Here is a 27,877-nt window from a genome sequence, read left to right on the forward strand (position 1 = left end):
CTTCAAAGGACCATCAAACATCAAATCCATTCTCGATCATTTGAAATGAACATATCAGAAGCTTAAAAATGAGGAGAAGTAGTCCTCCTTTTTAAAAAATAGCATGCGGCTTTTCTCCGGCTATTCTAATATAATGCAATTATCAAGTCTTGGTTTACTTCTTTATGCACTGGCATCCTCCATGGGATCTCCGCTGCAGAGCTCTCAGACTAGTGTTGGTTAGGCAACTGTTGCTACAGAGCCAGCAAACAGCACCCCAACAATATAGCCTTTAGATCCCTTGTAAAGGAATTTTGTGTGACCAAGTGGTGACATTTTAAAAAAAATTTTACCACCATTAGGCAATTTTAAGATAGAAGTTAAGGCCCAAAAGGTGACCTGCCAATGTCCCTTGAATAGATAAAGCAAGAACTATCACAGATCCAGTCTATTACTGAAAGTCAGTAGCATTAATACAAAATGTTCTCTCTTTCCCATCTGTGCTGACATGCTTGACAAGGGAAATAACCCTGCTTGACAGATATCAACAATGGAAGGTTATAGCTCTGAATAGCTATTTATACCTATACCAACCCTGGAGACCCTAAAAATAACAAAGATTGACTATTAAGACTTCATGGGCAGAAAATGTGATGGTTGTCTGGTTGGAAGCATCATTTTTTTTTAAACAAAAATCTGAATTCAGTCAGCTGGGATCATCACTGTAGCTAACACGATCACATTACCAGGAGCATAACTGCAAAGTTACCAACAAAATCCAAGCAAATTTGCATTTTGTATAAGTAACATATGGATTAATTTTAACAAAGCATGCTTCCATGGATAAACAAACCTTCCATTAGATTTACCCTTTCCATTATTAAAGTAAGCAGTTTAGGAGTTTTCTGCCACACTGCAAAAGAAAGTATGTTATCTCATTTTTATGATTGTTAAAAACCTCTCTTCAGGGCATATTTACGTCACTGCTCACATGCCTTTTTTGGTATATTCAAATTAAACCCTCAATCTACCATTTGTGTTTTTCTTCCCCAGTTAGGCCCAAACCTGCTCCTGCAGGAAGCAGACCCTCAATTCTAGACATCATTTTGCTGGCCTGTTGTCATTTGAACTCAGTGAGGGACCTATCAAAATTTTGGAGAGAGAGAGAGAGAATTTGCTTGTCACAGCATTCAATATGTACAGCTTGCTCAATTGTTTCATGTTTTCACAATTTTCTCACTGGGCACAATATACACAGGAAGCAGTATAAACATTAGCGTTCAGACATGAAAGACCCAATTCAGTAGTGTTTACTCAAACAGAACTCCCACTGATGCCAGTGAGAGTTCGGCCTGAATAAGGAGCGCATATTTGGGCCCATGCTCGTGAGGCAGAATTCTGGTCTTAGATGTATGAACTACTCCCTCCATTGATTTCAGCAACATTTGAGCCCCCACACTGCATTGTGCTGTAATGCTAGTGAATTGTCCATTACAAAAATAGCCCATCTCATTTGCTATAAAAATCAAAGGTCACTAATTGGAAAAACTAATACTAATAAAATTTCATACTAATAGAAAAAACGAGATGTTCCTTTAATAGCTTACCCTGTTCCTGGATCTTCTATGTCGAAGGAAGTTACACAGTGGAATCTGGTAACCCTACAGTATTTTCACTTGGATTGCTAGCTCTTTGAGGCAGGGACTGACTTTGGGCAGTACCTAACACTCTGGGGCCTTGATCCTGAGTTAGTGCCCCTAAACACAACTGTACTATTTTATTGGTATTGTAGTAAACAATCCAGATCCAAATCAACTTGAACCTGATACCCCATGTTTAATGGCTCATCTGTTTCTGAATACATTGGATTGACACCACTGTGAAGCAATAAGGAAGTGATTTGTCCAGAGGTTAAAGAAGGTTGTTTTTTTGACCAAGCTGTAGCTAGAAAAGGACAATGAGTTTGGGGGGGGGGGGGGGGGCGCGGAGGGTGAGAAAACCTGGATTTGTGCTGGAAATGGCCCAACTTAATGATCACTTTAGATAAGCTATTACCAGCAGGAGAGTGAGTTTGTGTGTGTGTATGGGGGTGGAGGGGTGAGAAAACCTGGATTTGTGCTGGAAATGGCCCACCTTGATTATCATGCACATTATAGGGAGAGTGGTCACTTTTGATAAGCTATTACCAGCAGGAGAGTGAGTTTGTGTGTGTGTGGTTTTTGGAGGGGGGTGAGGGAGTGAGAGAACCTGGATTTGTGCTGGAAATGACCCACCTTGATTATCATACACATTGTGAAGAGAGTGGTCACTTTGGATGGGCTATTACCAGCAGGAGAGTGAGTTTGTGTGTGGGGGGGCAGAGGGTGAGAAAACCTGGATTTGTGCTGGAAATGGCCCAACTTGATCATCACTTTAGATAAGCTATTACCAGCAGGACAGTGGGGTGGGAGGGGGTATTGTTTCATGGTCTCTGTGTGTATATAATGTCTTCTGCAGTTTCCACGATATGCATCCGATGAAGTGAGCTGTAGCTCACGAAAGCTCATGCTCAAATAAATTGGTTAGTCTCTAAGGTGCCACAAGTACTCCTTTTCTTTTTGCAAAGGCAGACTAACTCAGCTGTGACTCCGAAACCTGTAATTAAAACACCGAATCTCATAGTTGCTGGTGACTTACATGAAATGAACTAATGGTGGTATCGATCCCCATCTTAGTGTGCAATATATGCCCTTTGTGTAATGAAGATTTGCTTCCTTCTACTTGTTATACTGTGTACTGCCTGAAGACACGTTAAGGTTGACACTTCTCTGTAGGTTGGAAAGTGGCAATGTGGCATATGTTTATTGCAGCAGTTGCAGGTTGCAGCCATTATCAATAAGGCTGGAAAACAATTAGTATAACACTCTAATCACATCCCTGTTTTCACACGTGTTATTAAAAAAATCATTTTTGAGACCGCAAGTTTATTAGTTTGGTCAATGAGCCAAGGGTTTTTTTAAGTTTGTTTTTATGTTTGAGCAGGATTGGATATAGTTACAATTCACAAACCAGCCCTTGATCTTATAGAACCTCAAGATAGGACTGATGCTTTTTCCTCAATATGGTTTTAATAAGTTTTGCCAAAAGTAAACAAGTATATGGACAGGTTTCAGAGGAACAGCCGTGTTAGTCTGTATTCGCAAAAAGAAAAGGAGTACTTGTGGCACCTTAGAGACTAACCAATTTATTTGAGCATGAGCTTTCGTGAGCTACAGCTCACTTCATCAGATGTTTATATAGTATATGGAGAAAACCACAGGAACCTTCTCTCCTGATACAGACCAACTTCCTCAATCCATCAGTGGGACTACTTACATGTTTAAAGTTAGATAAACATAGATAGCAGGCACTGAATTACAATTGCATGGGAAATATATCAATGAATGCCATACATTGACTGAAAAACTCCAGCAATTAGGCTTATCATAAAATCATTCATTAAAACCAGCTAGCCTCTTTAATTCCATGTCACAGAATCCCTCTAATCTAATGCAATTCCTAAAGACCAGTGAGGGTCTGGATCAAAGAAGAAACCCATAATATAAAATGAAAACAGAGTCTGGTATAATGGCAATCCGGGGGTGGGCGGGAAAATCACTGTTTGACATGATTAACAAAATTATGTATTAAGGGTAGCTGATCAAAAGCCTTTCAAAAGAAGGAAGAATATACCATTACTCCAGTGATTCATTCTTTTCACTGTTACAGTAGTTTTCCAAAGAAAAATTTTAAACTTGAGCACGTTACATTTATATTCAACATATGACATACTGCAGGCCTTTGATGCTAAACTTTGTAAGTTTAAAGCAATAACCACTGATAAAACAGTGTATTGCAATAATTCATGAAGACACAATGGTACATTTGAAAGTCAGTCTTGTTTCATAGCTCAGCCACAAAATTTAAGTTTAATAAAAATAGTTAATTTAATTAGGGATGGAACTTTGTCATAAGGACAAAGTAGAGACACTTGTTCTTGTAAATAAATAAATAAATAAAAGATTAGGGAATTACAAAGCCTTATTTCAATAGGTTCTTCCTCTCTCCCGGCTCTCCCAATTCAATCCAAGCTAGTGTTTTGGATTTAAGAACGTCCCCCTACAGTGTTTGCAGCTCAAACACCACCGCACTGGTGCATGAAACACCACAAGTGCATGAAAGAGTGAAAGTAACCGTAAATAAAAATGCACTTCTTGTAGCCTGGGAAACAGTATAAATAAAAAGGCAAATAGTGCAAGGTACAATTTTATTTTAATAAAATCAAAGGTACAGTTGTCAGCACAGGCAAGGACATTGATTTTTTTTTAAACACTGAGGGGACAATGAAGCCCTGTGACTTAAACCAATGTCACCTTATTGTTTTCAATAGTCATCCACAGTTAACCCCAGTGTAAATGAGAAGAGGATAAGGCCCATAACTCTTAGAGTGTGATTTATTAAACATACACACTAATTTTCTTACAGCTCATGACTGAAAGCCATAACAGCCGTTTGAAAACAAAAAGGCCCAATCAATACATTCTCAGAAGACATTAAGATAGAAAACAGTTTTTTTGGCAGCCATCTTATCAACACCCTTAAATTAATTGGGGGAAAGTGGTCAGAACAAAAAACAAACAAACAAAAGGATGCTTTGTGAGGGGCATTTCCCTTTGGTATGAAACAGATAGAGGGCCAAACACTTGTCTAGTGAGTAGTCTAAGGCTACACACTTATTTGACTAAGGGGTTACAAGGTCAGGACCATAAATAGCAGCCATTACTTTGCACTCCTCCTTTCCCGTTATCAGAGCCATCTAGTTTTGCTCTGAAGCAAGACAGATCAGACATCTCTTCTGTTTACACCACTTCCAAACATTCTTTTTATCCCCACGTGCAGGCTGTTGCAGTAGTTTATCTCCAGTGCCCCCTACTGACCAATTCTTTGGCCCCGAAATGAGTTCTCTCTCAATACATGTTCAGTGACTTAGCCCTCTGGCGAGGTCAAATTTTTCGGAACCTCAGAAGGGGACAGAAATGGAAAGTCCAGCTAAAGAGTCCACACCAACTGCCAAAGAGAAGAGCTTTAGGCCCCACTCAAACTATGAAGTTCCCTGCTCTTCGCCCCTTACTGGGAATTGTAGAGTTCTCTCTTTGGTCCTCCCTCTTTCCTATAGGCCTGTAACGGGGTTGACCCCCCCCCCCGCCATTCAGGGTGCTACCTGATATGCTGGGGTCCCACTGATTCTGCCCTTTCTACCAGCCTGGGTTTCCTTACCCTCTTCTAGCTGAGCAGGCCCTCAAGCCTTCTCTAGCACATAGACAGGTAAGGCCACACTCAGCAGACAGACAGACTGAAATCAGCTCAGGGATTTACTCAGCACTCACATGCACACCTCCTTTGGAGTGTAAGCCCAAAATAATATTGTCTTGTACTGTATAGAGAGATCTGCACATTGCAAACTCATACAAATCACCCCCTTCCTCAACGTGGAGGGAGATATGCATAGCTTTTTGTGCCCCCGCCCTCATGAATTGTACAAACTGGGATTTGTAACAAACAAAAAAAAGTTTACCACAAAAGGTAGATTTTAAGTAATTAAAAGGGATAGCAAACAGAACAAAGCACATTACTGAGCAAATAAAACAAAACATGCAAACTAAGTTTGATACACTCAAGAAACAGGTTACAAAATGTAATTTCTCACCCTAAATGTTGTTTTAGGCAGGTTGCAGAGTTTCTGTAGCTTAGAGTTCCAGTTATTTCCAGGACTCAGGCCCGGTCTTTCTCTTCAGGTGTTTTTAGCAATCTTCCCTCTTGGACTGGGAGGCAATAGAGAAGAGTCTTGATTGACTTACTTCCCAGCCTTTAATAGAATTTACCTAAGGCAGGAATCTTTTGTTTCCCAGTCTGACCCCCCCTACCCCCTTAATGGAAAAATACTGAAAGCCCAAGGTGGGGGTCTAGTACCAGGTGACCAGCTCACCTGACCCCACAGCGTTAAAGCAGCAGCCTGGGGAGCTTCTCAAGAAGGCAGGAGATTAGTATCTTCCAAGTCTTGTTGTTCTTCCTAATGGCCCACTGAGGCTGATTGGGGGGGGAACGCTCACCAGACAGTAGGCAAATACACACACAGTTGTAATTGTTACATAGTCAATATTCCTAACCTCCGATAAAGAAATGATACATTCATACAAATTGGATAAACACATTCAGTAGATCATAACTTTTCTGATGATACCTCTTGCATAAAACATCTTAGTTGTGCCATATTAATATCATAATATTTCTATGAAGAATATGGGGTGCAGTGTCACAAGGCCCTCTTCAGCCTACCTTTACCAGACCCTTCCCTGAGATTGAGAGCTCCCTCACTCTTCCTTCCTGGGTCTCCTTCACTGCACTCTCTTTCCTCCCTATAAAGAAAAGGAGGACTTGTGGCACCTTAGAGACTAACCAATTTATTTGAGCACAAGCTTTCGTGAGCTACAGCTCACTTCATCGGATGAACCTTGATCCTGTCACAGCTGGGATCACTAACTGTAACTGAGGGTTTGGCTACACTTACACTACAGCAAACAGGGAAAGATTAAGAATGAGCTCTCAAAAATGGATACTCTCATAAAGAACCAACCTTCCACACAAACTTCCTCGTGGCTGGATTTTACTAAAACTAGACAAGCCATTTACAACGCACACTTTGCTTCTCTACAAAAGAAAAAAGACACTAAACTTTCTAAACTACTACATGCTACAAGGGGCCACAGCAATGGTTCCCTCACCCCACCTAGCAATATTGTTAACCTATCCAACTATACTCTCAGCCCAGCAGAAGCAGCTGTTCTATCTCGGGGCCTCTCCTTCTGCCCCTCCACCCCCACGAACATGATACAGTTCTGTGGTGACCTAGAATCCTATTTTCGACGTCTCCGTCTCAAGGAATATTTCCAAAATACCTCTGAACAACATACTAATCCACAGAGGTCTCCCTGCCAACACTACAGAAAGAGGGATTCTAGATGGACTCCTCCTGAAGGTCGAAACAGCAGACTGGACTTCTACATAGAGTGCTTCCGCCGACGTGCACGGGCTGAAATTGTGGAAAAGCAGCATCACTTGCCCCATAACCTCAGCCATGCGGAACGCAATGCCATCCACAGCCTCAGAAACAACTCTGACATCATAATCAAAAAGGCTGACAAAGGTGGTGCTGTTGTCATCATGAATAGGTCGGAATATGAACAAGAGGCTGCTCGGCAGCTCTCCAACACGAGTTTCTACAAGCCATTACCCTATGATCCCACTGAGAGTTACCAAAAGCAACTACAGCATTTGCTCAAGAAACTTCCTGAAAAAGCACAAGATCAAATCCGCACAGACACACCCCTGGAACCCCGACCTGGGATATTCTATCTACTACCCAAGATCCATAAACCTGGAAATCCTGGGCGCCCCATCATCTCAGGCATTGGCACCCTGACAGCAGGATTGTCTGGCTATGTAGACTCCCTCCTCAGGCCCTACGCTACCAGCACTCCCAGCTACCTTCGAGACACCACTGACTTCCTGAGGAAACTTCAATCCATCGGTGATCTTCCTGATAACACCATCCTGGCTACTATGGATGTAGAAGCCCTCTACACCAACATTCCACACAAAGATGGACTACAAGCCGTCAAGAACACTATCCCCGATAATGTCACGGCTAACCTGGTGGCTGAACTTTGTGACTTTGTCCTTACCCATAACTATTTCACATTTGGGGACAATGTATACCTTCAGATCAGCGGCACTGCTATGGGTACCCGCATGGCCCCACAGTATGCCAACATTTTTATGGCTGATTTAGAACAACGCTTCCTCAGCTCTCGTCCCCTAAAGCCCCTACTCTACTTGCGCTATATTGATGACATCTTCATCATCTGGACCCATGGAAAAGAAGCCCTTGAGGAATTCCACCATGATTTCAACAATTTCCATCCCACCACCACCCTCAGCCTGGTCCAGTCCACACAAGAGATCCACTTCCTGGACACTACAGTGCTAATAAACAATGGCCACATAAACACCACCCTATACCGTAAACCTACTGACCGCTATTCCTACCTGCATGCCTCCAGCTTTCACCCTGACCACACCACACGATCCATCGTCTACAGCCAAGCTCTGCGATACAACCGCATTTGCTCCAACCCCTCAGACAGAGACAAACACCTACAAGATCTCTGTCAAGCTTTCTTACAACTACAATACCCACCTGCAGAAGTAAAGAAACAGATTGATAGAGCCAGAAGAGTTCCCAGAAGTTACCTACTACAGGACAGGCCTAACAAAGAAAATAACAGAACGCCACTAGCCGTCACCTTCAGCCCCCAACTAAAACCCCTCCAACGCATTATTAAGGATCTACAACCTATCCTAAAGGATGACCCAACACTCTCACAAGTCTTGGGAGACAGGCCAGTCCTTGCCTACAGACAGCCCCGCAACCTGAAGCAAATACTCACCAACAACCACATACCACACAACAGAACCACTAACCCAGGAACTTATCCTTGCAACAAAGCCCGTTGCCAATTGTGCCCACATATCTATTCAGGGGACACCATCACAGGGCCTAATAACATCAGCCACACTATCAGAGGCTCGTTCACCTGCACATCCACCAATGTGATCTATGCCATCATGTGCCAGCAATGCCCCTCTGCCATGTACATTGGTCAAACTGGACAGTCTCTACGTAAAAGAATAAATGGACACAAATCAGATGTCAAGAATTATAACATTCATAAACCAGTCGGAGAACACTTCAATCTCTCTGGTCACGCAATCACAGACATGAAGGTCGCTATCTTAAAACAAAAAAACTTCAAATCCAGACTCCAGCGAGAAACTGCTGAATTGGAATTCATTTGCAAATTGGATACTATTAATTTAGGCTTAAATAGAGACTGGGAGTGGCTAAGTCATTATGCAAGGTAGCCTGTTTCCTCTTGTTTTTTCCTACCCCCCCCCCCAGATGTTCTGGTTTAACTTGGATTTAAACCTGGAGAATGGTCAGTTTAGATGAGCTATTACCAGCAGGAGAGTGAGTTTGTGTGTGTATGGGGGTGGGGGGGATGTGAGAAAACCTTGATCTATGCAGGAAATAGCCCGACTTGATTATGTAAAGAGTTGTCACTTTGGATGGGCTAGCACCAACAGGAGAGTAAATTTGTGGGGGGGGGTGGAGGGTGAGAAAACCTGGATTTGTGCTGGAAATGGCCCACCTGTTGATCACTTTAGATAAGCTATTACCAGCAGGACAGTGGGGTGGGAGGAGGTATTGTTTCATGATTTCTGTGTGTATATAAAGTCTGCTGCAGTTTCCACGGTAAACATCTGATGAAGTGAGCTGTAGCTCACGAAAGCTCATGCTCAAATAAATTGGTTAGTCTCTAAGGTGCCACAAGTACTCCTTTTCTTTTTGCGAATACAGACTAACACGGCTGTTCCTCTGAAACTTACATTTATAGCGCTCTAACTAATCACCCCCCTGAGCGCAGCAAGTGAGAGTCCTGCAAAGCACTAGCATAAACAGGCTCCTAGTGCTCGTAGCTAATCCCCTCGTGGAGGTGGATTACCAGCACACGCGCACGCGACCACATTCTCACTTCAAAGCCCTGCCACAGGAGCACTCCTGTTACAGCGCTTTGAAATTTCCAGTGTAGCCCTGTCCCGAGTCACCAGATCAGGATCAGCTGGGGGTTAACTGCCACACCACAGGAAAAGCTGAGCTGAGTCCCCTTAAAGTGCCAGCTAGCCCAATACAGTCACACAAGGAGATTATGCGACTTGCCTCAAGGTCGCATAAACTGGGGCGGAGAGAGTCAGGAACAGAATTCTAGAGTCCCTAGCAGCAAATTCAGTCCAACTGCACTGTTTCTCTGGGCTCTAGGCTACGCTAATGGGACACAACAAGAAATCACATTTCTGCCTGAGCGTTTTGTACCTGCTATGCTTACAAGTAGTACCTAAGATATGTTTTACCTTAAAGCACTGTGTTTAAACCAAAGCATGGGTTTAAACTGCTTTGCTGCATATGGATGGATTTGTTGTAGACTAAAGCATCTAAATCTGGGATTTAGGCTCTTAGTCCCAGTGGTAGGCGCTGCAAAACCCACACTGAGCTGCCACCCGACTCAGCAGGCACCGACATTTTTCACTACAAAAGTCTCCTAGGTGCAGAAGTTCCTGCCTCTAGGCATGTGCTCTGCTGCCTCGCTCAGAGGACCCAGGCATTTATCTCCCATGTAAGTCCCAGCACAATCCTTAAATCAGGTGGAAGAGGCGGCAGGGGACACGGGACGGTGACATTCAAGGGAAGGGACATACACACACACCCCGCCCCCACTCACCTCGCCTGTAAGGCCTGATCTGTTAGAATGGGGTCCATTCAAAATCCAGAGGAGGATGTGCCTCCTTATAAAACTTTTAGTCCAGGGGTTAGAGCCCTCATCTGGGATGTGGGAGACCCAGGTTTAATTGCTTCTTCCCCCATCAGGCAGAGAGGGGGGAATTCAACCAGTCTCCCACAGCCCAGGTGAGGGCTCTAACCACGGGATTAAAAGTTATAATAGAGGCCGAGGCACCACCACCTCTTGCATTTCTTGCAAGGAGCAGCTTAGGCTCCTAAACCATTTGACTTCAGGGGAGGGATTTGCAGCTGTTGCTAGCAGAGCTGGGGATCGCTGCATCTTGGATTAAGGCATCTAATTCCATGAGAGGTGCAGGGTTTAGGACGCACCCCTCGTCAGCATCTCCCATTGGCTAGTTTAGGTGGTTCCCTGCTGAGCATGCTGGCTTTTGTGGATTCCATTTTTTAGGTATGTCTGCGTCTATGCATTGTATAGAGAGCCAAGATACCCAACCCAGGCTTTATGGATCCCATTGTTGCACCAGTGATTTTCTAGGTGCCTAAAAGTTAGGTGTTGCAGTACTCAGCACTGTCATGTCTAAGTCTCATTACAGATCCGGGCTATGGTTAAGTGCTTTGCTGAATGACAGTCCAAAGTGTTGAGCTTCAGGGGAAGTTTAGAACAGCTAGACATCTTACAGGACACTGCACACTGCCACATTTGCTGTTGACTGAAACTGACTCTCACAAACAGGAACCAGTTGCTGAGGTAGAGAATACAGTCAGGCTAGAATAAAGCAGCCTCAGTACTGGGTTTAAATAAGCTTTTATTCAAACAAGAAATAAGCATTATCCTAAAACTATTTTTCAAATCATCACCGAATGAATACAAGGATGACTGCAGTACAAGAGTTTCCTCTAATGATGCTTCTATATACATACAGCAAGTCACAGGAAATCTTGTTTTGTTCTTCCTTGTGGTTAGCAAGTGCATACATGATTCACACTAAAGCATCTCCACAAGAAAGCATAGTCCAATAGATGCCACAATAGCTATAACTGAAGGAGTTTACAGGAATTGTCTCTATTTTCCCATTTTTTCCTCTTAGAACCGGATCCAGTTCCCACTGAAGTCAACTGACAAAATGCCGCTGACTTCAGGGCATAGGATCAGGCCCTGAGGTCCCAATTCAGGATTGCATTGAATCCCATGGTTAAATATCATTGACTTGATCAGCACTTAAGCATAAATGATCTGGAAAAAGAGGTAAACAGTAAGGTGGCAAAATTTGCAGATGATACAAAACTACTCAAGATTGCAATCTGCTTTGGACGTAACTAAGAGAGTTACAAAGGAATCTCACAAACCTGGGTGACCGGACAACAAAGTGGCAGATGAAATTCAGTGTTGATAAATGCAAAGTAATGCACATTGGAAAACATAATCCCAACTATACATATAAAGTGATGAGTCTAAATTAGCTGTAACCACTCAAGAAAGATCTTGGAGTCATTGTGGATAGTTCTCTGAAAACATCCACTCAATGTGCAGTCCAAAAAAAAAAAAAAAAAGGCAAACAATGTTGGGAATCATTAGGAAAGGGCTAGATAAGACAGAAAATATCATATTGCCTCTATATAAATCCATGGTATGCCCACATCTTGAATACTGCGTGCACATCTGGTTGCCCCATCTCCAAAAAATATTTTTTTATATAATTAGAGGTATTGGAAAAGGTACATAAAAGGGCAACAAAAATGATTAGGGGTATGGAACAGCTTCCAAATGAGGCGAGATGAATAAGACTGGGACTTCAACGGAGATTACTAAAGGGGGATATGATAGAGGTCTATAAAATCATGACTGGTGTGCAGAAAGTAAATAAGCAAGTGTTATTTACTCCTTCTCATAACACAAGAGCTAGAAGTCACCAAATGACATTAATAGGCAGCACGTTTAAAAAACAAACAAATGGAAGTATTTCTACGCACAATGAACCTGTGGAACTCTTTGCCTGAGGATGTTGTGAAGCCCAAGACTATAACAGGGTTCAAAACAGAACTAGATAAGTTCATGGAATATAGGTGCCTCAATGGCGTCCCAAGCCTCTCTTTGCCAGAAGCTGGGAACAGGCAATAGGGGATGGGTCACTTGATGATTAGCATTTTGTTCATTCCCTCTGAAGCAGCTGGCATTGGCCACTGTCGGAAGACAGGATACTGGGTTAGACAGACCTTCAATCTGACCCACTATGGCTGTTCTTATGTGCTGCAGTACCTTCCTGAAGAGGGATGCTTTCCTCCACCAGGGCCTTTATGCTCAATTCCCCTTTACAGTCAATTCATCCTTTGCTGAAAGAGCTTTATAGACATAAGCAAGGAAGTAGAAAAACACTTATTTTTAAAAGGAACTATTTAAAGAGTGCTCCTTCACAAATTGGAATTTTTAAAAAGTTGGTCCATTAAAATAATCACATTGACAGTGTCCCATCTGATGTAAGAGGGGGAACAAAAACAAAAATAATCCCAGAAATCATTAACTAATAAAGCCTTTTGCCCCCTTTCAGAAGTAAAGGAGTGGTGCAAGCTCTTTCCAGGTTGTTTGCCACAGCATATTGCTTTTTGTATATGTTTTAGTTCTGTTGCTAATAATGCAGAGGGATGTTGCTGTCTGCTCCATCACCCTGAATGCTGCTTCTCTCTCTAGTAAGAAGGGAGTGCATGCTACCACATATCCGAGTATAGCAAGATAAGTGGATGAAGGCAACCTGAGAAGGCAACAGTGGTGTCCTGGTCTGTAACAGGGGCTCCTAGGCAATACAATAATATAAATAATAAGGATTGGGAGCAGCCACCTGAGTTATTTTCAAAGGGAGCAGCCATACGTGAAGCAGCTTCACATATGCTTCTGAAAAGAACCAATTAAATCCAACTAATTGTTCAGAGCAGTGTGACAATGCCAGGGAATGGAACAATGAATGCTGAGTTATTGAGAGGGAATGGAAAGCAATGTTGCAGGTGGCCAGGAGGAGGAGATGTGTGCAAAGAGTTTGGAGCTCCGCATTTCTGAAGGGCTTGGAGCCGGCAATGGGACTGGATAGAAGACATGATGATGATCCAGGGGTGCCAAACATCACTGAGTTCATACCTCTTTTAAAAGGGTAATGTTCTGAAATGGGCATTATTCATGGGTAAGTAAGGTGAAATGGCTCCAAGTTTTCTATTGTTCTCTGGGCCTAGAAGTTCTTTTGGCAGCACTGAAGCTTAGAGAGAGTTTATATTGGAAAGGGGTTTGCTGAGAGTACTTGGAAGAGACTAGAGAGCCCAAAAAAATCTTTGCTATCTTGTTTTAAATGAAAACTATCAGTGAAATTCACTCTGAGCAGAGGGTTAGCACAAGCTCCAGGTGTCACTTCCAGCCTTTGAATCTCACGGAGTGTAGTTCTTGCTGTCTTGAACAAGGGTGAATTCTCACATGTTATTTAGTTCTGGAGTTTAAACATTTATTTCCAGTCCCTACCCCTGGGGAGCCCTTGATTTTTCTTAAAGGGAAATGACAAAGCCATTTAAAAATGTTTTTTTTACACTACTATTCCACACCAGCAACACATAATGTCCTGCAAACACTTACATGCACGAGCAGCTTTGAGGCAACTAATCCACCTTGAGTGCAACAGGACTATCCATATATGTACACAAGTGAAATTACTGAAGTGTTTACAAGATCAGGTCCTTTGAGGTGTAGAATTAGAAAACGATAAGATTTTAAAAATTTATTTATTGCTGCATTTATACAGCTCCTTTCAGTGGAGGAGTTCAAGCCACTTAAACACAAATGAACTAAGCCTCACAGCACCCCCTGAGGTATTACTATCCCTATTTTACACAGAGGGAAACCTAGGGTAGATGGAGTCTGTTGGTGCCAATGGACTTAGCAGGTATGAACACAGAGTATGTTCCAGTCCACTCACTCCGTATAAAACCTGATCCTAACTTATTCCTTCTCCCTCCCAACACTCAGAAATAAAACCAGGGTACTCAGTAGTAAATTTGGTGGGTCTCTATTAGATTTGGAGGTTATGAATTTAGGCCAGGCTCCACAAAGGGACTTTTTGTGAGTACCGCAATGCGAGTAACTTTTAAGAGCCTAGGAAACTCACCTGAGATGTGAGATCCCGGTGCAGTTTCACTTTGGATAAATAAAGAGTCATCAGGCCAGAGAGAGAGGATTTGTTTACACTGCAATTCAAAGCTTGTGGCTGGCCCACACCAACTGATTCGGGCTTGCTGGCTTGGGCAAAGGGGCTGTTTAATTGCGGTGTAGCCATTTGGGCTCGGGATGGATCCCGAACAATTAAACAGCCAATTAGCCTGAGCCAGAGTCAGCTATCACAGGCAAGCCATGAGTTTTTAATTGCAGTGTAGACATAACAACATGGGCGGTACATGCACCGCCGGCTGGGGGAGGCTAGCCCCCAGCCTCACCCCTTCCACCCAAGGCCCCATCCCTTCCGCCCATTGCCCCCGCTGGAGCCAAGCCCCCCCCCCCCCCCACCTGAGCCCAGAGCTGCGCCTCCCCCCACCGTGGTCCCTGGCCCAGTCTCTCAGCTAGCCTCCCCGGCCCCGGGAGTTTAAGTGCCTATAAAGTTGACTGCCTATAAAGTTTAGCAGCAGTCAAGCAGGATCACAGCTGGATCACAGTGGAGCCAAAACTGGAACTTCGGCACTTAAGTTCACAGTTTAGTCCCTCAATACCTTTGTGGATCTGGGCCTTTAAGGTCCACAATGTAGCAGTAGTAATATCATGTACATAAGACCTTCATTATTCCCACCTGGAAGGGGTTCTGGGATGCAGAGGATAAAGCTGAAATAATTAACAAACAAAAACCACCAAACAAACCTCATTTAGGGCCCGATCGATTAGGGCCTGATCCAAAGCCCAGTGAAGTCTGTTAAAAGACAAGACTCCCATTGGCTTCAACAAGTTTTGGATCAAACCCTAAGAGCTTGGAAAACTTGACCCCCCCAAAAGTAGCTGAATGAAGAGTAACTATGAAAGTACTTACATTCTCAGAATGCAAAGCCAGGACCAGATCAAAGCAATCTGAACTCCCTTTCAGCAAAATCCTTCAATTATAGCCTGATTCAAAGCCCATTTAAGTCAGTGGGAGCCAGATTTTTAAAAGGTATTTAGGCACCTCAAGATGCAGATTCACTCATGGTAGAATTTTCAAAAACACCAAACTAACTCTTTAGGCACCTACAATACGTTTAGAAATCTAGCCCTGACTGTCTTTTCATCAACTTTAATGAGCTTTGGAGTAGGCCCTTAGGGCCCAGTTGGTAGACCCAAATTTCAATGTGTGACACACTCCACTTGTCCCAAACTCTTGTGTCACACTAACTGCCAGGTGTTGGGTCCTGTTAAGATGGAGGGCAGGGAAAGAGCAAGAGAGAATGTAGCACATTTAAAAAATGGTCCATGTATTTTTGGAAATATTTAGGGGAATGGTCAGTAGCAGGTTCCTGGGAAAAAGGGGGAAAGACTAATGTGTCCTGGCTATATCTGTGATTTTGGAGGGTGGGGGGAGAGACACTGAACCCCTAGGCACTTAAGTAATTGTGCCAATAGAGCTGTGAGCCAGTATTAGACAACTCACATTCAACACTATGTAGCATTGGAACTTCAGCAGTAAACCTCACATTACATCGGTGGCCCTCCCATTTCCCCCTCACTCAGCTGTAGTTTTGACAGCATTGATTTTACTTTTTCTAAGATGGCCCCTGCCATCAGATCAGAAATACATGGCTTTGTGGATATTCAAGACTGTTTCAGTCTCTATTTTAGACTTAACATTGTATTGATCTCAAGATAGTCAAAGCTACATGAGCCTCAATGTCAGGACGATTCACAGACAATTACCTCCCGCAGGGTCTTCATGCAGATGTGACCCTCTGTGCACAAATCCCTCTTGCCATGTAGAAATGGGAAGCAATAACTCGAATGGCACCGGCTCCCTATCCCTGGATGTCTCCAGACATTTGAGTAACTGTATGTGGAAGGGGAAGGATGGTTTGAGTGTGTGTGGGGTGGAGTGGGGAGGCATGCATTAGCTATCATACAGCTACTCCTGGAAATCTCTCTCATGAAATGGAGGGAGCAGTTGCTGTTCAAGTTTTTCAGATATGCTCTTACTAGCTTTTTAAACAGGTCTTCCCTCCTTTCTTATTGTCCTGACCTGGACACCAATCCTGCAAGCGGATCCACAGATGAACTCTTACATATCCATGTGGACCCAAACTCAGGGTTAGGCTTTAGTTTAATGTTAGCAAGAAAAATAAACTCTCTGATTTCACTCCCTTTCTCGTTGATTATTGGGGCTATTTTCTGTCTCATATTTTTTACCCTCATATGTTTATAAAAGCCTTTCAGTCTCTTTGGCTGGTAATAAGTAATTCTGCTTGTTTGCCTCTCCCATTTGCAAATTATTTTATTACAGTAGCATCTAGAGGCCCAAACTGAGGCCAGGGCCCTATTGTGCTAGGTGCTGCACAGGAAGTTGAAGACTGTCCCTGCCCTCAAAATAGGGTTGCCAGCTCTGACTGAAGCTATTCCGGGAGATTTCCTCCTCCCCCCAACATGATATCATTTTCTTAAAATATCCTATTAAAGTCTCCCAGATTGCTTTCAACAGTCACTGGGAGATCAATGCCAATTCCAGAAGACTCCAGACCAATCCTGGAGGGTTGGCAACCCTACCTCAAAAGCTTACAGTCTAATCAGATGTGGGGGGAGGAGGGGAGTAAACAGAAGCACAGAGAGTTAAAGTAATTTTTCCCCAATGTGAAATAGCAAGTCAGCGGCAACAAGAGACTCCAGGTCTGCTGATCCCTAATCAAGTGCCCTACCCTCTAGACAACTGCCTGAATTTCAATACAGGGTTTTTGGGTTTTTTTTTGTTTTTTGTTTTTTTTTTGCAAATTCAGACCCTTGCAACCATTTCCTACAAGCTTTTTTCCAGAAGTGATCCTCTATAAGGTATTCACCCCTGCCAAACCCAATGCTTCCACTTCACTTCATTTCCATATCTCTTTTCTGAAGAGCCAGGTACAGAGAAAATGAAGCGAGTCAGCAAGTTCTGAAGAGCTGTTCTTCCAGCATAACAGCAGGACAGACTTTTTTTTTTGGGGGGGGGGGGGAGGGGGGGAGTGCACAGACCCTCTCTTACTACCGTCCTGATGCCAGGTAGCAAATAAGTGCAGGCTCAAGCCCATCATCAAGCATCAAATCAGTATATCCGTGCCAAAAACCATAACTGGGAAGGGCCACATAACGCCCTCACTATCAGGAAGTCCTGTTGCAGGTTGAGTTTCCACATGCTATGGTTACAGGGGGTGCCTGAAATGCTGCTCCCAACTGTATTTTGATGTAACAGCTGTGTGCTGTCCCTGCACATTCCTGGCAGGTGGTGCAGCCCTGCTTTAATTTCTGCAGTGGGGTCACCAATAAGTTCAGCAAAGCTTTTATGTATCAAATGTCCCAGCCTTCCAGGAGTCTAATATATTAAAAGAAAGTTCAAACACACACAAGAAAAACTTCACCCAAGCTTCTTAGCAGGATGGCAGAAGCCATCTGAGTTTCACTTCCACAGCCAGGCCGTTTAAACACAAGGCACTTAACCTTCATTCCTCATCTGGAGCCAGGGGCTCTGCAGGGGCTTCCAGGCAGCTACAGCTCTTTTTCCAGACAGCATACAACTCCTTTCAGGCTGAGCCTCCTGCAGCTAGCTGAGATGTTCTTCTCTGAGTTCCTTTCCTTAACAGTTCACCTTCTCTGTTCCATAGGAACTACTCTCCCTGGGAGCTCTGGTAGCCTTTCACAAGGTCCAGGTGCTCATTAACCAATTAGCTGCATAGGCAGTTAGTTTCTTACAGGTGAGCAGAGATAGGTTTGTTCCCTATCACAGACAGACTGGCCCTTACTCCTCTTAAAGGGGCCAACCACCCATGAACTAAGATTTCCTCATATAGTAACAGTGAAAATATAACTCAGCCAAGCAACGAAACCCAAGCAGACAGTGATGTCTCTAGGACCCATCAGTCAGGAAATTGCAGTTGTTAATGAGTGTTTTACGCACGATGGTGGCATAGTGCCTAACACAAGTGTCTACTGTATCCTAATGCAACACACAGGCTAGCGTGTGCTGATATTGCCCTCTTGGTGCTGACCCAAAGTAAGGATAAGAGATATATAAGCTAGGGGAGTTCTCCTTTAGCTCAAGTGGCAGAGACAAGTGCTTTTGAAGCTGAAGGTGTTGCATCATTAGTCCTAGCCAGGGCGGGGGAGAGGGGGAATGTAAAGCACCATAGCATGTGTGTATAATACAGTAATTATATCTTGGTGGTGATGCATGATTTCATTATACGGACCTCGGTGGCAGAGCTGGGAGGGCTGGTATTGTGTCCTCCAGGGTTAGAAAGCCTCATCGGGGAGTGCTGCATAGAGTGTTCTACCTTGCCTCAAGCAGTAAAATCAGGGCACATTACGTGAGACTGCACCCTTCTCCCCCTAGTAGGGCCCAGGCCAGCCACATAATTGTCTTCAAAGATACCTGTGACAGAATCCCTACCCTACTATGACACCGCAACCTGTAATGTGCTGAGAAATTTAAAGTGGTACGACATGACCGACAGACAATGGTCAGTCCAAATAGGTATTTCTATTTCCAAGGGGGATACAGTTTTCCCCACAATAACCATACTTTATTTAAGGGCCTTGCGCAAGCACAGATTACCACAGTGGGTGCAGCACTAGAAGCTCTGTGATACTCCGAAACAGGAAAGCTTGCCTCATATTCCAAAGATGTATTGCAGTCAGACATCCTGCAGAAATTCTTATGCAATACCTTCACCCCTGTGGCAGAAAGCAGAATTGGGTCATGTTTCCCCCTGCTTGAAAGTATTGCAGGAGTATTGATCATGCTCAGTTCTTCCCTATAGCTCAGCAGAAGGTAGGTTTTTCCCTAGCCGATTGAAAGTCATCTAAAAAGAGGCCTGAAGACTGTCTCCCACCTGAAAACACCTTTATGAGCTGTGAGCATCAGCCTTAGAAAACAAAGAACAGGTAGCTCCTGTAATGCTGAAGTGCTCCACTGTTTTCAAGTGTCAGAAGAGAAGGGAGCTCACACCAATAGGTGACCCCTTCCTTCACAACTGCAACTGGAGATGGAGGAACAGCCAACATTTAAGGCATGTGATCATAGGTAGGAGAGCCCCCACTCGCAAATCAGCTGCCCTTCATCAGAGATGAGAGAGACTACGCAATTGCCCCCACACTCCCATGACTTATTTCTTTTAAGCAAAAAGTCAGGCTAATTCTCTAGTAACTCCTGGTCTTTGCACAGTACAGTGAAAAGAGAGGACCCAGCCAGACACAAATTTGTTGCTGAACAGGACTTTGTGACTATGATACAAAGCAATATGATTGACAAGAACTGAAGTCTACATCTAGTAGCCTGGAAAATACCTAATATAGTCAGTAGGATGGAGTGTGGTGTAGTGGATGAGGCACTCAACTGGGAATTACGAAACTTGGTAATTGACTGCCTCTGATCTGATCTGGATACACAGGGCAAGTAACTTCACCTCTCTGCGCCTCAGTTTCCACACCTGTAAAATACAATCCCTTACAGCTTTTTTAATGAAACACTTGGAGATTCTATGGATGGAAAGCATCTCTGTAATGACATTCTGTGTGTTCCTCTGAAGCCTAGAATGTCTATTCAGTCAGTGTGAAGCGATGAAAGAAGCTACAAGCTTGGCTGAGAGCTCTTTTTGTTCAGAATATCAGCAGGCTGAATCTTCACTGGGTTTCACAGTCTGTTGCCATCCATTTTTTAAGTTCTCAGCCATTTTGAACTTTACTGATTACTCCCATGAGGTGTACAGCTACAGTAAGGCATATATCTATGTCATGCCAAGAGTCTTAGACCATTGCGATATCAGAGGTAACTCAACTAGTCACCAATCTCACCCCACAGTTAATTTGCATGCATCATTTTCATTGGTTGTATGAGGGAGACTACACAGATGGTGGATTACCTGGCCCAACTGCCATCCACACAAATCAACACAAGTCTCCTAGCACAACATCCCCAAACATAAAACAACACAAACCAGCCTACGTAATAACTTCAAATATGACTCTGAAGGCTAGCCTGTCTGTTGAGTCAGTGTGAAGGTACGGAAACAGCTAAAAGCATAGTTGAGAGTTCTTTACCTTCTTTTTGTTCAGAATATCATCAGGTTGAATTATCACTTGGATTCACAGTCTGTTACCATGCAATTTTTAAGTTCTCAGCAATTTTTGGCTCCCCTCACCCCCTTACATGATTTTACAGATGATGCCCAGGTTTTTAATAATTACTAGTAGCTGAATAATGGGTAACAGTTTTATAAAGAAGAAAAACACAGCATGATTTTGAACCTTAGTCTGTATCAAAGTAAGGAATACACACAGAAACCATAGGCACCTGAAGCCAAATTTTCCTGTCAGTTACACTGGAGTAAGCACACAGAAGTCAGTGGGCTTGCTCTGGTGTCAAAGAGAAGAGAGTTTGGTTCTTGGTCTCTTAATTTTTTCTTTTGCAAGTGATATTCAGTTTGGGATGGCAGTGATTATCAGTCCAGAGTGAGGTTATGTTCCCTTGGTATAACTGCCAGCATTAGTTGCATCACAGTTCTTAGAAGCACATACACCGTCTTACTAAGCATGTACAGGTGTTGGAAATGCAAGACAAATAAATATGGACTGAGTCAAAAAACAAATGCACAGAATGTAAAGTTCTGGTCAGAATGGAACAAATCCCCGTTTACTGTTTTGTACACACATGGGTAAATGCTCACTTGTTGAATCAAATCCTCTTATGGATCATTTCACAGCTGAACAATGCTCTATAGCAGTGGTTGTCAAAGTTTGTTTTTTTGGTTTTTTTTGTGGACCACTTGAAAATTGCTGAGGGTCTCAGAGGACCACTTGATGATCTTTCCAAATGTTGTTTGTACCGTTAGCTAACTATTGTAAAGCACTTTGGATAAAAGTGCTATATAAAGAAAACTTAATAATAATAATAAACTTTTTTTGTTTTACAAATAAAAGCAAACAACTCATTTTAATATCAGTAGTCTTGCCTTTCTAATGCGATGGAAGTGCCCACTCTCCCACGCTGGGGATGAGAAGGGGGGGGCTCTCCTGCACCACAGCAACCACAGAGCTGAGGCTGGGAGGAGGGCCATCTCTCCCTGGCAGCCACAGCCCTGGAACTGGGGAAAGTCGCCTCTTTCTCTGGCCACCGCAGCCCTGCACATCCCAAATTCCCAGCCCCCCTCTTCTCACCTCACTGCCCCCTCCCACTTACCCCCTATTCCCCCCAAGGCCACCACCTCACTTTACATGTGCTTCTTCTCCAGGGTCCAGGCACCTAATGAGTGGAGCTATGCCTGCGCAGCTCCACCAATTAGGTGGGTGGCCCTTCATTCTCTCGTGTGCGGCTACCCAGGCACGCACCTGAGAGGGAACTATCCACGGACCAGTCTGGTCCGCGGACCACAGTTTGAGAACCTCTGCTCTACAGTAAAGGTTTGGACTAACCAATGCAGTGTTATGCAGGCAAAGTTGACCTACTCTTATTACTGCTAATAGGCTGAATATATTCATTTTTAAAGAAAACCACAGCTTTAAAACAAAAAAAAGTCAACCAAAACTTTAAAACAAATATCCAGCACTAAGCACACAGCCTAATCTTCACTCTTTCTAAACATTGCTCTGAAACTGTTTTGGCTTATGGAATTCTTCTAGGTACAATGGAAAAATGAATACACTGCATTTAGTTCAATACATACCTACATTTTAGTCAAACAGCTAATTATCTAGGCATGATACAGTCCTCTTGATGTAGAGAGCATCTTCATGAAAACAGCTGTGAATAGATGGTCACAAATGTCTGTTTCCAAGGCAACACTACCCCTCTCGGCCCCCCTCCACTAACCTCCTCTATTGTAATAGGGGAAAACCAAAATGAAAGTGGAGGGGAGACAACAAATTGCATGCTGCATCCTAGCAAATATCAATCTAAAACGTACCAAAAATGCTAAATTGTGAAAGAAGTATAGATATTTATATTTAGTCCATGGTATTTGTAGTTTCCATGGGAACACTACAGAGAAAGGAAAGAGCATGTTGCATGGCACAAAGGGAGCCAATGTGTAGCAGGAAAATTCTAGTCGGCTTCAGCTTTTTCCAAGCAAAATGATTAAATGTAGTTTAAAAAAAAATAAAAAAATGTGAAACCAAGGTACTGCACAAATAGAGAGAAGAAAAAGGAAAAATAATCAGAGTAGTTCTTTCCTAGGAGCCTGCAAATCGACTGCTCGCTTCTAATCACACGCTACTCACATAAACACCTCATTGCAGCCTGCTTCTTTCTGTCCTTTGACTCTCTGCACTCACTGTCTTCGTGCTTTTTTTTTTTTTAAGAAATCAAGCCAAGTAAAGAAGAATCAAATGTAAAGTTCTTTGGAAGTAGCATGAATAATATCAGATCACATACCTTGTACCTGCCGGACCTTGACATGTGTGCTTAGAAAGCAGAGACAGAAAGGGAGAGAGAGGCTGAGACTCAGAAATTCCTACTAGTTTGCATGAGCTGTAAGTCAGCCAACACTGGAAAGAAAGCCAGACTCCACCCTCGGGTGGGCCATTAAAAAAAAAAAAAGTGGTTCTCAGCTGACGTCTCTCCCCACTACATGTCACTTCCTTTTAAAGCTACAAGTCAGCAGTTAAGGCGAGATGGCTACTTACTGCTGTACTATGACCCCCCCCCCCCTTCTCCCACCAAGTAGTAGAAGGAAGTGGTTCACGTTTGAAAACACACTGCTACGGAAACCTCCTACCGGAACCCAAACAAAAGCCTATTGTAGATCACTTTTTTTCTATCCCTTTAATCCTGTTGCTTCCATTTACAGAGAACACATCTTTCTTCCCATGCTAGCAGTGGTTTTAGTGACATGCCCTAAATACATTGGCTAAATTAGATCATTATTAATTGAAAAGGAATATGACCAATTTGCATTATGCAATGCAATAGCGGCAGCTTTTCCGCCTCTAAATGATAAGGAGCACAGGAGATGCAACAGGTGAGGCAGAAAAACAAATATACAGGCAACTAAAACTTTTTAGAAGAACACTATATTTAAGTATAAGCACAGCTGATCTGATACTATGATACTTTTTCAGTACACTGAGCATTTTTTAATGAGAACAAGTGCTGCTGGTCATACTGTACCTGTTGTGTCCTCATATGCTGATTAGAGGCTGTGCGTTAGATCTAGAACATGGGAATTGAGCATCTGGACTTAATCCGGTAACAATTCTGGTGAGTCGGTCAATTGGCATTGAGAGTGCTTGACACCTGGCACAAAATGCTCAGCACCATGCAGAACTCTAAAGGAGCTAATGTTTTATAAAAAGTGGATCTGAGACAAGCTGAACAGGTGGCCATATGATCAATATAAACACCATATAGGACAGATAAGAGATGTCCAATAGAGTTATCCGGGGAGGAAACCCCCAGAATACCTATTACTTAAAAAAAGGGACACTAATCTGGACACAACAAAAACAAATTTCAGATAGCAGGTTTCCAAATTCTGAATATTCTGACACACAATATTCACCATCTGTGAAACCAAAACATTTACTGTCAGTCTTTGACTGTTGAGTGGAAAGCAGATTTTATGAATGAACACAATGAGAAATAGCAAGAATACACAAAACAGTAACATGGAAAAATAAAGCATGATTTAACATCAATACAGAGTTCCAAACACCCTGAGCTCAAATTGTGAAACATATAATACAGTCTTTAATTACAAAAACAATGAGGAGTCCTTGTGGCATTTTAGAGACTAACAGATTTATTTGGGCATAACTTTTTGTGGGCTAGAACCCACTTCATCAGATGCATGGAGTGGAAAATATAGGAGCAGGCATAAACACATGAAAAGATGGGAGTTGCCTTACCAAGTATGAGGTCAGTCTAATGAGACAATTCAATTGACAGCAGGATACCAAGGGAGGAAAATAACTTTTGAAGTGGTAATGAGAGTGGCCCATTTCAGACAGGTTTCAGAGTAACAGCCGTGTTAGTCTGTATTCGCAAAAAGAAAAGGAGTACTCATGCTCAAATAAATTGGTTAGTCTCTAAGGTGCCATTTCAGACAGTTGACAAGAAGGTGTAAGTAACAATGGGGAGAAATTAGTATTGGGGAAATTAGGTTTAGGTTTTGTAATGACCCAACCACTCCCAGTCTTTATTCAGGCCTAATCTGATGGTGTCCAGTTTGCAAATTAATTCCAGTTCTGCAGTTTTGTGTTGGAGTCTGTTTCTGAAGTTTTTTTGATGGAGAATTTCCACTTTTAGGTCTGTTATTGAGTGACCAGGGAGATTGAAGTGTTCTCCTACTGGTTTTTGAATGTTATGATTCCTATTGTCAGATTTGTGTCCATTTATTCTTTTGCATAGAGACTGTCCGGTTTGGCCAATGTACATGGCATAGGGGCATTGCTGGCACATGATGGCATATATCACATTGGTAGATGTGCAGGTGAACAATGGTGTGGCTGATGTGGTTAGGTCCTATAATTACATGATCCCATCTATAAGGAAATTTGTCTCACTCACCTGAAAATTATCATTCTGGTAGGGGGAGGGGTCCATAAATTCAGTAGGGATGGATTTTTCAGTTCCCCCCACGCTGCAGGAGGCAGAGGCAGATGTTTTTGATTGTCTAGGCTGACTCTCCAGATAACTCCTTCCATTGAAGAGCCTCTCCAGAAAGTCGCTTCCAAAGCTGGTAACTATTATATATGAATAAAACACTGTTTCAAAATGTATTAACAGCCAACACTGCCCAACAATAAGAAGTAGTAATGGTCCTTCAGCACATCAATTAAATATAAGAACACAGTTTTCCATCATGAAACACTGTTGAAAATTAAAAGGAGTACTTGTGGCACCTTAGAGACTAACCAATTTATTAGAGCATAAGCTTTCGTTAGCTACAGCTCACTTCATCAGATGTTTCCACGATATGCATCTGATGAAGTGAGCTGTAGCTCACAAAAGCTTATGCTCTAATAAATTGGTTAGTCTCTAAGGTGCCACAAGTACTCCTTTTCTTTTTGCGAATACAGACTAACACGGCTGTTACTCTGAAACCTGTTGAAAATTAATCTCCCAAAAGAAGGAAATGAAAAGTACAGGATGGGATGAATTTATGGACCCATCCTTGTACCAAAACAGAAATGTTCAGGTCAGACAAATTTTCTCATTTTTACTGTAGGGGATGGGTCTATAAGTTCAGTAGTGATGCAATTTTTGTAGTAGTACCCACCCTCACTTCCAGTCACTATCACTTGTTGGGTAGACTACAAGTGAGCTACACCTTGCAGAACCCTGCTTCTGAAGGCTGCTTCATCTTACTGAAGTCTATCATTCTTATAAAATTTAGTGAACATATGTAGGGATGGCCAAGTTGCAGTCCTGCAAATTTGTTCATATGGTGTATTGGACCTGTGGCCCATGTAGACTGCCAGTGCCCTCATGGAATGGCCTGGAATGGAGGCATTTTCCCCTTGGCTTTATTTGCCTCAGAAATTCCCAACTTAATATATCTCTCCATGGATGGCCTGGAACCTTTCAGTCCCCTAACCTTGGACATATTAGACATTTTCTGTAAGAGGACTCCAACCCTTTGGCGCTTTTCATTTTGGGGGGGGGATGTCAGAGAGTATAAGCAAATGTTGCTCTGGCATAAAAAAAAAAAGCGGCCAACACTAAAGCTCTGAGGATTGCTGAGGCATTTTCATAGTCTCCTGTGGAGGGCTGATTCCACCCTTCTGTCAATGATACCTTTCGATGGGAAGTACAGTGTCCTTAACAAGGGTTGACAAGGCTGCATCCGTTTGAGGAAAAACAATCAAGAATGCTTTCGACTGATGGATGTTATAGAATTTTTTGGCTCATTTGATCTAATGCTTGGCCTTCACTGGGTTTTCTCATTTCTCTTTGCAGCCTTACGCAGGACAGCTGGGATGGGTACATAAGGGTGAGTTTTACAGCCCATTGGAAAACATTTTCAAGTGTTTTCTGTCCCTTTGACCTCCCCTGCATCCCCAACCTCTTTTTCATCCTTTTTGGCTGAAAGCTTAGGGGAGATACTAAAGAAAGCAACTGTCATTCTCAGAATATATGTAGAAAAACTGTGTAGGGAACAAGTCACCTCCACTTTGGATTCTGAAAGAATCACCTCTTCCTCAGAACAGGAGGAGTGTCTAGACCATTGATGGGCAAAGTATGGCCCACGGGCCGCGTCCAGCCCATCAGACCTTTTAATTTGGATCTCGAGCTCGCACCAGGCTTGCCCCACTCCACGTGACTCCCAGAAGCAGTGACATGTTCCCACTCTGGCTCCTATGCATAGGGGCAGCCAGGGGGCTCCGCACGCTCTCCCTGCCCCAAGCACCGCCTCCGCAGCTCCCATTGGCCAGGAACCGCGGTCAATGGGAGCTGCAGGGGTGGCGCCTGCAGATGGGGCAGCACATACAGCCACCCAGCCAGCACCGCACCTCCACATAGAAGGCGGAAGGGGGATAATGCCGCTGCTTCTGGGAGCTGCTTGAGGTAAGCGCTGCCCAGAGTCTGCAACCCGACCTCCTCCCATGCCCCAACCCCCGGCCCCAGCCCTGATCCCCCTCCTACACCCCAAACACCTCATCCCGAGCCCTACCCAAGAGCCTACACCTCCAGCTGGAACCCTCACCCCCTCCCACTCCCAACCCCCTGCCCCAGCCTGGAGCCCCCTCCCGCACCCTGAATTCCTCATATCTGGCCCCATCCCAGAACCCGCACCCCCTCCTGCACCCCAACCACCAATTTTCTGAGCATTCATGACCCCCCATACAATTTCCATACCCCAGCTGTGGCCCTCAGGCCAAAAAAGTTTGCCCACCCTTGTTCTAGACATAAAGGATTTTTTTGCTTTATGTCTGCATTTGTGGTCACTACTCCACATAGAAGGAGGACTAGCAGGAGAGAAGACTGAGGATTTGGAGTGATAAGAGTCAAGGCAAAACACCTATGCCTATGCTTTCTACCCTTATGTCTTCCCCTGGGTCTGATCACTTCACAGGGAGAGGAGGAGGAGGCGGTAATGGTGGAAAACAGCTCCTAAGATGAGTTCTCTCTCCTATGACTACGTGGGAATCTGTCCCTGTACTTTTTAGTCCTTTTCCCTGCCTCACCTGGGCTCCAGACAGGAGGAGAGGGAAGCGAATGAGAAATAGCCTCTATACCCACATTTCCTCGTGTCATGTTTTTTCCATTGGACGCCATTGGGAGGACTGTAAGATGGCTGCTGAGGAGG

General features: G+C 43.5%; 1 protein-coding gene across 7 annotated transcripts in view; it reads right to left on the minus strand.

The window, feature by feature from the left end:
- The window catches only part of AGPAT4 (1-acylglycerol-3-phosphate O-acyltransferase 4), a 154,280-nt gene that overhangs the window by 105,004 nt on the left and 21,399 nt on the right, over nt 1-27,877 (minus strand). For 4 of the 7 annotated variants that reach the window (XR_012158117.1, XM_073337852.1, XM_073337853.1 and 1 more), the window contains exon 1: nt 23,002-23,122. The gene's annotated coding sequence lies outside the window, so the exon portion shown is untranslated. Of the gene's footprint in view, nt 1-5,704; nt 5,820-23,001; nt 23,123-25,134; nt 25,311-27,877 lie in introns of those variants that run through there. The other 3 variants (XR_012158118.1, XR_012158119.1, XR_012158120.1) reach the window with 3 other exon arrangements.

This window comes from Lepidochelys kempii, chromosome 3 (genome assembly GCF_965140265.1).
Source record: "Lepidochelys kempii isolate rLepKem1 chromosome 3, rLepKem1.hap2, whole genome shotgun sequence".
NCBI lineage: Eukaryota > Metazoa > Chordata > Testudines > Cheloniidae > Lepidochelys > Lepidochelys kempii.